Genomic DNA, 11,172 nt, shown 5'->3' on the forward strand with positions numbered 1-11,172 from the left:
GTCACTGCCTAACATACATATTCCGGTAGTGGTTAAGTACAATAAACAAAATCAGGGGATGTAGGTACCATATGCACTGTTTCAAGAAGCAGCCCATTCCCACTGAGATACCACCTTGAGACAAAGAGCGTGTAAGTGGAAATTGGAGGGAAATGATTTGTTGAGAGTCATATAGGACTTCACTGGCAAAACACAGTTTCTAGCTTTTGGGTCTCCAGAAACTCTTCCCTGGTCTGTTCATCAGATTACTCAGTCTTCTCTTTATGCTATATTGAAAAGGATCTTTTGTAATACACACAATCAGACCTAAATTTTAGTCATTAAAGTCAGAAATGTTGCATTAGTCTATCCCCAGCATGATTTGCTGGCAGTAAAAGCGGGGACACACAAGATACACAAGAGGATGCCTGAGTGGACCTCAGAGAAAAGGGGTGGTAGCAACAGTCATTTTAAGAACAAGCTACAGCCAAGGTCACACTGATTCCTCCTGAGATAACTCCAGAACCGGAAGCAGTGCAGAGGCACCCAAGCTTACCACATGGAAATGCCCACAGACACATTGTGAATGGCAGGATTAGTCAGATACCTCTCCTTGTTGGCTCCTCCATCACTTGGAGAAGGAAGTTGTCATCAATGCATTCCAGGAACCTCCTGGATTGCTTACACCCTGCCGTGTTGTCCCTCCAAGAGATATTGGAGTGGCTGAAGTCCCCCATGAGGACCAGGGCTTTTGAACATGAGGCTGCTCCTATCTGTCTATAGAGGGCCTCATCCGCTCAGTCTTCCTGGTCGAGTGGCCTGTAGCAGACCCCCACTTTAATGTCACCTGTCCCTGCCCTCCCTTTAATCCTGACCCATAAGCGCTTGGTTGGCTCCTCATCCATCCCCAGGCAGAGCTCCATGCACTCCAGCTGGTCACTGACATAGAGGGTAACACCACCTCCTTGTTGTCCTTGTCTCAAGTGGGTCAAATTGTAACCAATTTCTGGTTAAAAATGCATTATTGCAATAAAAACTTCTATTTTTGCCATGGTCTTCAAAATCTTGTTATTTGTTATTCACAGCTTATGTCTATGGGTTCTAATGAAAAAATACGCAGACTAGCTACTCATTAACTCATCAGGAATCTCCTATAATACATACTGAGTCGAGGAACAGCTTCACATGATTTGTGGTTGTATTACTTACAAAAAGTTCGAAGTGTATATAAAATGCATCTGATAATTGTAGTTAATGTTTTTCCATATACTGTCAGTTGTAACAGCCTTATGCTAACATTACATTATCCCGCAGTAAACACCAGGAACACAGCTAATGAACTTTTGCACTCGTTAAGCTTTAAGTTGTATTTCCAACCTGTTTGCAGGCCATGGAATAACAGATGAAGACAACAGAGTACATATTGCCTGCCCGGATTAGGAGGCTATCCTTGCACCAGATACGGCAGGTAGGTGTAGATAGTTGTGTAGCATGGCTACTCAATACTGGACAGGGGCAATGGTAGGAGGTAAGCTAAAGCTCTCAAGCAACATCTAGGCTGTGATTTAAACAATCATCAGCCCATTCTTGAAGCCAAATGTGTCTTTTCTTCTCCATGATGGAATCTTTAGCTGATAATTGGAGATGACGGAGGAGAAAGCGTGGATCCTTGCTGCTCAATGCATGCATGCACATATAGCTGAGGCAGGGGAGAATGGCATTATCCATCACATCTGCCCTTGTTGTGTTGATGATGATGGACAGGCATTTGGTTATGTAAGCTTTTCCAGAATTGCCCAATTCTGCAAACTGCCATAGTGATGGGATTTATGGCCAGTGCAAGCTAAAGTTGTCTTTGAATAATATAGGGTCCTAAGTGCTTAGTTACAGGCACCACAAAACTGGCAGAGTAAGCAGCAGTGCAAGAGCTACATTAGCGAACACGCAGGCACTAGCCCAATCCATTATCCAGTATAAAAAGATGGACATGCAGATGTGGTCCAAATGACCACTGCTTACTGTCCACCATTGCTAACAAAAGGAGGAGTGTCCCATACTCAGTGGTTAGAAGGATAAAGAGCAGTGAGTTACTAACTGTTCTTTGCTGCACCCAGCTGACACAGGGCAAGATGAAATGAATCCCTCAAGCTAGGCAAATGTATAAGAAAATTATTTCTGACTGCAAGACATCTGTGGCTGTAACTGTTCTGTGAATAGCAGTTTTTACAAAACATTTGAAATTACTGAGTAAGTTAGCAAGGCTATTTGGCCTCAGGTTTCAACAGAGGATTTTTAGCTGAATCACTGAACTGGTCTGCCAGTTTACTGACTCCATCCAGCATTTCAGTCCTCAATACATTCATAGGTAATGAATACCAAACGCTCAGAGCGAGACCAGTGCAAACAACAGTAGGATGAAAACTGGAAAATAGCAAACCTAATTAGAGAACTAGGAACTTAGAAACTATTCCTAGGAAAGCTAAGAGCTTCAGAAGTCCCAAGATACCCACTGTCATCATCTGAGCATTGCTGGTGCTTTCCAAACTGCTTTTCTGTGGTCAGCAGTGCCAGACTGAGGGAGGTGTTCATGCTGCCTCACAGATCCCTGCTTGCCCTGAACTCTTACCCTGGAGTAGAATGAGTTAAAACTTCCTTTTTCCACACAGGGGAAAGCCCAACATTGCAAAACATGGTCTTGTGACGATGTGGAATGAAAGAAATTATCTTCAGCTTTCCCTCTGAAATGAACATCCAAAAAATACTGGGGAAAAAGAGATTCATTATAGAGCTCTGAACATTCATTCTGACTTTTTGTATCATTTTTCCATTATTTGACAGCATGCTTCTCATGCATATTAAGCACCCAATGCTATTGCAGGCTTTTTATTTAGGACAGTTAAAATGGTTAAAATAAGCTATGCTTTTGTTGTTTAAAAAAAAAGTCAAACCTTTAAGACAGCTGCTACCTAACAGTGATTGAAACATCTTCTTTTCTAGATCAAAGTGTCTTTGTGTCAATATTGAAACAATTTTCACAAGCAAGAAACACTTTAGTGCTAAAAAAACAATGACTAAAACCATTTTTAAGGGATAGATATTGCAACAAAAACCAAAATGATGCATAAGTTCTTTGAAGATCTGAGCCCAAATTCTTAAGTTATGAATAGCTCAACCAGGAGAAGTTTTTCTTAGCAGTCCAAGTGTTTCTTTTCATCTTCTGTTTACAAAAGAAAAACAAAGAAAATTATTTGGCTGTCAAAACTTTTCCTTCTGTCTGGCTAGATGCCAAATTAGCAGTTACATGGTTTATAACTGTCATGAGATAGATTAGTAATGTGGATTAAAGTGAAGTCTGTCATTCCTCCCTCCATTCACTCTGATGTGTTGAATTGACCTGACTTACATTATAAACTAATGACGGGCATTAGGGTTTATTAAGGAGGGACACTGAAGATATGTTGTATTTCTGTACTTCATGGAAAGAAGAGCTGCCATAATACCATGTAATTTGATACACTAAGATTGTTAGAAAACAAATGCCAGAGAAAAGGAGAAAACACATCAGAAAATACTACACATTCATAAAATATTTGGTCCTTAATTCACTCACAACCTGTTTGTTTACTTCTTTGCATTGTAGAAAACATCACAGGGTTTATTTCTCTCTCTGCATGCACACAAACACCCAACCACAGCCACACCCACACATGTTTTGTAAAACTCCTCTTATTGATCTTCAATTTAGTGCCCTTTAATTTGTTATTGAATTTCACTAAAATATGCCAAAGTAAAAAGAAAAAAAAAATTCTGAGCCCTTCATCACTTTTAGTGTCTCAGTCAAGTGCTCTCTAATTCTTCTGTGCTCCAGGCTGAATAATACTGGCAATCTATTTTCAGTTTCTCATTGTAATATAACGATATTTTCCCCTACAGAGACCCATAATTCCTCTATTGTTCATCTAGGCTATTATTTACAGGAGACTTCTTTTTAACCTAAGAAAAAGGAACTATTTTTGAGATAACTGATATTCAGTACTCGTGATTAGATGTAAACCAGATCAATGCAGAGATCATTAACGGTTGCAAAGACACATTTTGAATCATAACAAAAGTTCACTAGAAAAACATAGAATAAATTAATTAATTCCTTATTTGTTTCTTGGAATTTTTGTTTGCCTTCAATAATAAGAGAAAAGTCAAAGGAACCTAGAGACTTGTGGATGAAATAAAGTCGAGACCTGTCTTTGTTTTGGCTGTGCATTCATCACTGCCTGTTTTGGTGATTTTGACCAAGTGACAATAGCATGCACTTGCATATAAATCCTCCAGACTTTCTAATCTAGATCCAGTAGTACCACTTCCTTACGTCAGTCCTGTGAGTTTGGTTATTCAATATTTGTAAAGTTTTTTGTAGACAATTGCAACACCTAATCGTGCTTGCCTTGTCTGGCTAACAGATATGTCATGAGCGACACTAGGCAGCCAAACAAAGCAAGTCATCTGCACAAGGTGTGAATGCCTTTTTCCACCACACACTGTGAGAAGAAGATGACAGATGCAAGGTTGTCTGATTTTCAAGCCTTACTGAGCTGAGAAGGAATCCCTTCAGAAAATGCCATCTCCTTCTCAAGTAGCAAACTGACATATCCAAGCCAGCCAGAACAGGGGGTGGAGACAGATAACTCCGTTTTTAGATTTTTTTACTGTCCTGAGAACTAGGGAAATGAACAATTTCTGTGACAAAGGAACAAACCCTTCATAAGAGGTTGTGGAATAGGTTAAAACACACCACATGAACGAGATGTGTGGCTCATGGCTGTGATACAATACTCTTTGATATGTCTCAACAAGATGTCTGAGTCATAACTGGGAACTGTGATGAATAACAAAGAAACAGCTAGAAAAGGTCATGAGAAAGGGAAAGAAACACATGGCCGGCTCTGGCAAAGTACTAATTCTGTCTCCCACTACAGACAGCCTCTATCTGCCTGTTCCTGAGGGTCTTTCACCCCAGTGCAAACCTCTTTAAGGCAACTAGACACTTACATCCTGAGTATTATTTTCTTCTAAGAGCACCGGTATATACTGAGAAGGTGGAGTGAACTGCTCATGGCACCCAAACCTCTATTTCTTTTTTCAGTAAAGTCAAGCACTGCTATGGATGCTTTCCCTGGATATAAATTCTGATGAAGGGTACCTTGCAGCATGAGTTACAGAAACGCTCTCATGGACAAGACCCAGGCTTGTCTGCTTGTTCTCTCCAGTCAGCTAGTATAGCAAAGGGGGATGGGGAGGAAAAGAAATACGAGAGGGAAGAAATGCTCTCATGGCATAAAAAACAAAAAAAAAAGAAAAGAAGGCATGAGACTGTTCCCCAGTAAATCAGACAGAGAAAGCAAAGTGGTCACTGCCAAAACACATGAACCACATTCCTTGCAGAGCGGCAGGGCAATGATACCTTCATTCATTGTGTGCCTGGGGACATCACAGCCAACAGCGTGTTCCAGATTGATGGATTGTCCAGATACAAGATAAGTGCTTCTGTTAACACAGGGCTGCAGAAAAACTGGTGTATTATGTGTTCATCAAATTATCACAGGTTTTTTTGTAAAAAAAAAAAATCACAGAGGTTGAATGGGAAGTCACAGTCTACTCTTTTTAAAAGTGTTATATAAAATATTAAAGTTTTTTTTTTTAATTATTATTTTCTTGCTCAGTTTCATGGTAATCTATCACATCTTTAAACCAGGGCCAAAGCAGAGGCTGATTTATTCATGGATCAATAAAAATCAGATGCTTTTATAAATCATATCTCTTGCTGGAGAAAAAGCACCCTCGTAAGATTTTGAACACCTTTTGAGACAATATTGTTTCTTTTCAAAAGCAGAATACAAATGCAGACACTCAGAGTTTTGCAACATACCAACTTCCTGAGGTCTGCTTTCTCCTACCTACAGCTTATAGAGAGGTCCAAGAGTGCAGACAGGGTTTTTGTATGAAAACTGCAACAGTTTAGTCCCAGATTATGATGCAGCTCAGAGATGATGCCCCCTGAATCAGTTTGTCCACAATAACCATTTTGCTTCTTTGAGCAAAATCCTTCTGAAAAAATCACCAGTGGTGACTTACTATCCCATCTTCTGGGTCAGCAACTCTTGCCAGTAACTTTTTAGGGATATTTATTAGGGATGCATGTCTCCTCCGTCAACTCCAGAAAATGAATGGAGGAATGACAGGGTGCGGGAGATGGTTTGCAAACCTAGACAAGCTTATGGAAGATAACAGGGACTCTTAAAGCCATTCATATTCCTGTTTAAGCTGACTGAAAGTCTAGCCCAATGATTTTCAAGGATAGCCACCTGCAGCCATGAAGAATTTCATAAGTTTTACAGAATCACTGAACAGGTGCTATTAAAATTTCTAGATCCCATTCACTGCAGTTTCTAGATTATGAACTTGATTTTCTTGCCTGTAAGCAAGCAGAGCCTTTCACCTTTCTCTGCCTCTATCACTCATTCCTGCCCTCCTTGCACATTTTGGTTAAGCATTGTTCTACCATTACTTGCTTGTCAGTTCTCCTTATTGCCCTCTGATCTGCTTCTGTGGCTCAGTTAACCTTCCTAGTATTTCATCAAATGAAGCACGGTGTCTCAACAGGCAGACCCAGGCAGACAACTGGCAGACCCAGGGCCATCTGCTACAATGACAATTAATACTTTGTAGCACCTTTCATGCTTCACAAACCCAAATTAATATGCAAATTGTATTTATGTGTGGGTGTGTATATATATATAAATGGGTATGTGTGTGTATATATATATACATGGGTAAATGGCATATGAAAACAATGCCTGATATTTTGGGGTGGAACGCAGAGAATGTGGTATTGAATTGAGGCATCACATGGAAATAAGGCAAAATCATGTTACTGCCCGATTTAGTATTTGACAATCACTAGTGCTCAGTATACCTGCCCCAATAAAACCTACTCTATAGCTGTAACTGGCCCTAAAACATACTCTGTGCCTATGACGGTTTTCCCCAAACTTGCTGGTCCTCAGGCAACAAAAACAAGTAAGTAAAGCACTACTTTGCTTTCCTTGTAACCTAGGGAAGAAAATGCACCTGCAGAAAGCAAAATACCACAGTTTCAGAAGCTGTGGGTTGGGGCTTTCTAGATTACGATACTGGCAATGAGCAGAAGTGGCTTTGCTTTACCTCTCAGTTAGCAAAGAATCTCCAGCAGCAACATTGCCTTTAGCATTGTGCTGACCTACAGATCTACACTCACTTTAGTTCTGACGCTGAAATGACTCATGGCAGTCAATGGGACTGATTGTCAGTTGCTTACAATCACAAGTATCTAGGAGTCAGAGTAAAAAAGACCATGCAGGGATGACTACTGCCTTCCACTGCAGGAACTGCTTAAGTAAGCTTTGAAGATATTCTAGCCAGTGTGCTGGTCCACGCCAAGCTCGCTTCGTTTGGAAGATTTGATGAATGTTGTTTCAAATCTCTATTGCTTCTATTCCTTTCAGGAATTCTGATCCTATCACAGCAAGACCATGCCCAGTGTGACAAATCATAAGCCAGCATAGCAGATGTTCTTCACTGGATTCAAACACCGCCTTTGATCAAGCAGCATGAGTATTGTCAGAAAGAGAGTAAGGCTTCCAAGAGGACGAAGTTCATGTGTAACATCAGAACCACAAGCCAAAAGAACAATTCTGTTCTTGCCTCTATTCCTCAGCAAACTGATTTCCCTTAACAGTTATTATTGTTTTGCTGAATCTTAATTACAGGGCAAGTAGTTTGCAACATAGCTAAAGGAACACATATGGCTGATTAGTTTCTCGATATAAAAGTTAATAGCTTAGTCATTGCACAAGTTGTTTTAGGGTAGCTGAATACCTAGATTCAAACATTTTCAGGAACGAGAGCCTGGCTACTACTTGTGGGATGATTTTTACTTGCAATCATTGTGACAACAGCTATTTGCAGGACAGTTTGTGAATCCTCAGCAACTTCAGACAGCCTGTATAAATGCTCTTAACTTCAAACAAGCCTCTGTTATTGAGTTATGTCTAAACTCTAGGAACTGCCGATAGCAAAGTATTTGCCGTCGAGGAGCTAGGGCTGCTGCGTTGCCTCTTGCCAGCACTGCCACGGCCAGGGAAGCAAAACGAGACCCAGACTGCAGTGCCAAATGGGAGAGTGAGAAAGGGACTGAGATACTTGTATGCATGTGTATGTGTTGCTGAACACACACATTGATTTATTTGCCTCTAAAACAGTCTTTAGTGATTTAGTATTTCCAAGTTACATGCACTTATCCTGGACTTGCGTCACTGAAATAAACTGCTGGCAGAGGGACAGAATCAGGCTGGCATGAAAGCATGTTCCTAGTGCCAATATGCTCATTGACACATGCAGTGTGTTCTCCACTGTCTACTATTTTTCCCATGGCTTGTTGGGTTTTGTTTTTTATTAGAATGCAAGTTGTTATGGGCAAAGCGTGCATGTACTTGGCCATACCTACAGCATCCTGATCCTGGCTTGGAGCTTAATTGTTTTTATTTTAAATCATGCATGATAAAATTAGTCACATAACCCAAGAGAACAAATATCACCAGGCATTTTCTAAACAACCTGCAGGTGGGAATTATTCATACAAACGATTTAGCAAGCATTCAGTACAAAATATTTGACAAAAGTAAAAAGGCCTTACGTGTCACTAACTATAGGCAAAGCTGTCCATGGCAAATTTAAACAGAAGTCTGTTTTGTGTAAAAAGGCTTTACTTCCAATTGCTTAGAACTTTTCTAAATGTTAACAGTTTTAAATGAAAGTTTTCTATTCTACCTATTAACTGAATTGTACCTTTTTTCCCCCTAACATTTCTGTCTGAATATTTCAACCATTTCTGAGAATGAGGTTGGGAGAAAAAAGAACCTCCTGTCTGGTCTCATATGAAAATATTTTAATACTATTCAGGGTTTTTCAGTTTGAAAGGGAACATCATGCTCTTTATCATGATCAAAAACCCAAATCAAAGACAGTTCTGCTAAGAAATATTTTGATGAAACCTATGCACATCGTGACTATTCTTTGAGTGTGTTTGTTCAATATATATTATTACTGTTAGAGAATTTAACCAGGGAAAATGAGTCATGTATCTTCAAAGTACATATACCTTGCTAATTATCAAAAATTAGGAGGATCCAAAGCATATTGTTAGAGCTGGTATGTTAGTGATTTGTAAGTTAGTGACTACAGTGTATGTTAACAAGATCAGCTAACCCACAGTCTTGTAATATAAAATGAATGACCTTTCTTTTTGTCTTTTCCACAGGGGCAATTCCATATTCACAAACTTATTGGAAAATGTGGGCAAATCAATTTGTCTAAAGAAAAAGGTAGTCCAGCTCTATCCTGGTGGAGCTAGCATAGTCACTTACCTAAAGGTATAGTACAATTGTGAAAAAAGATCAATATACTTGTCTTCCGATCTCATGATCAAAATTGAAGGCATTTCCACTCCTCAGGAGGGCTTTGCTATATATTTCCTTAGTACAACTAGCAGCAATTAATGGATTTTACAAATTGCTATTTACGAACCATGATATCATGTTTCTCGTCACTCCTTCCCAATCAAATCTATGATTAAAAGCAATCATATCTGTCAACGCCTCATTGCCTCTGACTCCTCCTCAGTAGGACACAATACCCAGAGGGCTGAATGTAAAGTTTGGGGCTACACCTACAGAAGTAAATCAAATGAAGTGCAAGCAACACCATGGCTTACATCCAAATGGCTGAATGCTTTTTTCCTTCCTATAGCCTGTGCTATTCCTTTCCATGCCTGAGCAGAGAGATTCTTGGCATGCATATGGGCTAAAACTGTTCCCTGGAGCATGTTAACAATTTAAGAGAATAAACGATTCTGGGTAGTGCATAAGCCCAAGCAGGGGCCATGCCAGTTGTGTTGATAGAGAGGTAGCCCCTGTCCTGAGCATGAGCATAGCCCAAACCATAGATCACCCTTGCTGAACAGTTTCTGGCTTACACCACATTTCTCTGCAGGGTTGCGCACATCACTTCCTCCGCACAACATTTTCAGTGCCTTGTGTTGCACTCAAAATTGTAGTGTATTTACAAGTCAAAACCTAGCAAAGATGATTATCTATAGTAGAGTAAGATGTGTCTTCACTCCTAACATTTGTTACAAACATGATAAAGTTGTCACAGAAACTGACTTTATTCCTGATGATAGCTGAACCTGAAAGCAAGAAGCCTACATGATTTAGACACGACTGGCAAAAGAAAGACACTAAGGCAGTATATATACACTAGGGCACTATATAAATTTATATATCTTTTATTTTTATGTCTTTGTGTTATTTGCAACAAGATTTTACCTGCTTCTGGAAAAAAAAAGGGTCCTGATTCTGATCTTACTGAACATGCAGGTTCATGCATTGCAATGACATAAAATATCAGGACTATAATTTCTAAAGTTTATGTAAGATAATTTCTAGAAGTGTTAATGAAAAGGGTAGGACAGTTGTAGAACTAAAATTAGCATCTCAAGAACCACAGAATATACACAAAGAAATCAGAATTCTGTATTACATTCTTAACGTGAATGATGAATGACAAAGATCAGTAGAGTTCCAGATAATAGGTTTCCAGGCACAATTTATTTCATGCAAAATATCATGAACAATGCAACTTAAATCCTCTGTCATTCTGGAGAGATGAGACAGTAGAGTTGGTTTGGTTTTAGGTATGTTTGTTTGCTGTACAATCTACTGTTGAAAGTTTGAGAGAGACACAGTGAGTTTATATTCAAGGCATGTCAGAGCTGTATCAAGACCTAACAGTACCTTAAAGTCAAACTGTATTGTAGAAGGTCATCAAGGGTTGCATGGCCCTAAAGGGGACTTTAGGTGAAATCTCATTGCCTCACATCCTTTGTAAATCTAGCCCCAGGAACAATTCTATCAATCTTCCATAGTCTGCATTTTTTTCTGGGCATGAGACATCACTTCTTGGTGTTTGGAGGACTCAGTAGAGGTGTTATAATTGAACTAAATGCTAGCAAAACAGATACAAAACACAAATGATACAGAACTGACAGAAAAGTAGTTCTTCAGAGGAGACAGGCCACAGGAAAAGCAGAACATACTCTTT

This window comes from Haliaeetus leucocephalus, unplaced genomic scaffold (assembly GCF_000737465.1).
Source record: "Haliaeetus leucocephalus isolate CR32 unplaced genomic scaffold, Haliaeetus_leucocephalus-4.0 Scaffold506, whole genome shotgun sequence".
Lineage (NCBI taxonomy): Eukaryota > Metazoa > Chordata > Aves > Accipitriformes > Accipitridae > Haliaeetus > Haliaeetus leucocephalus.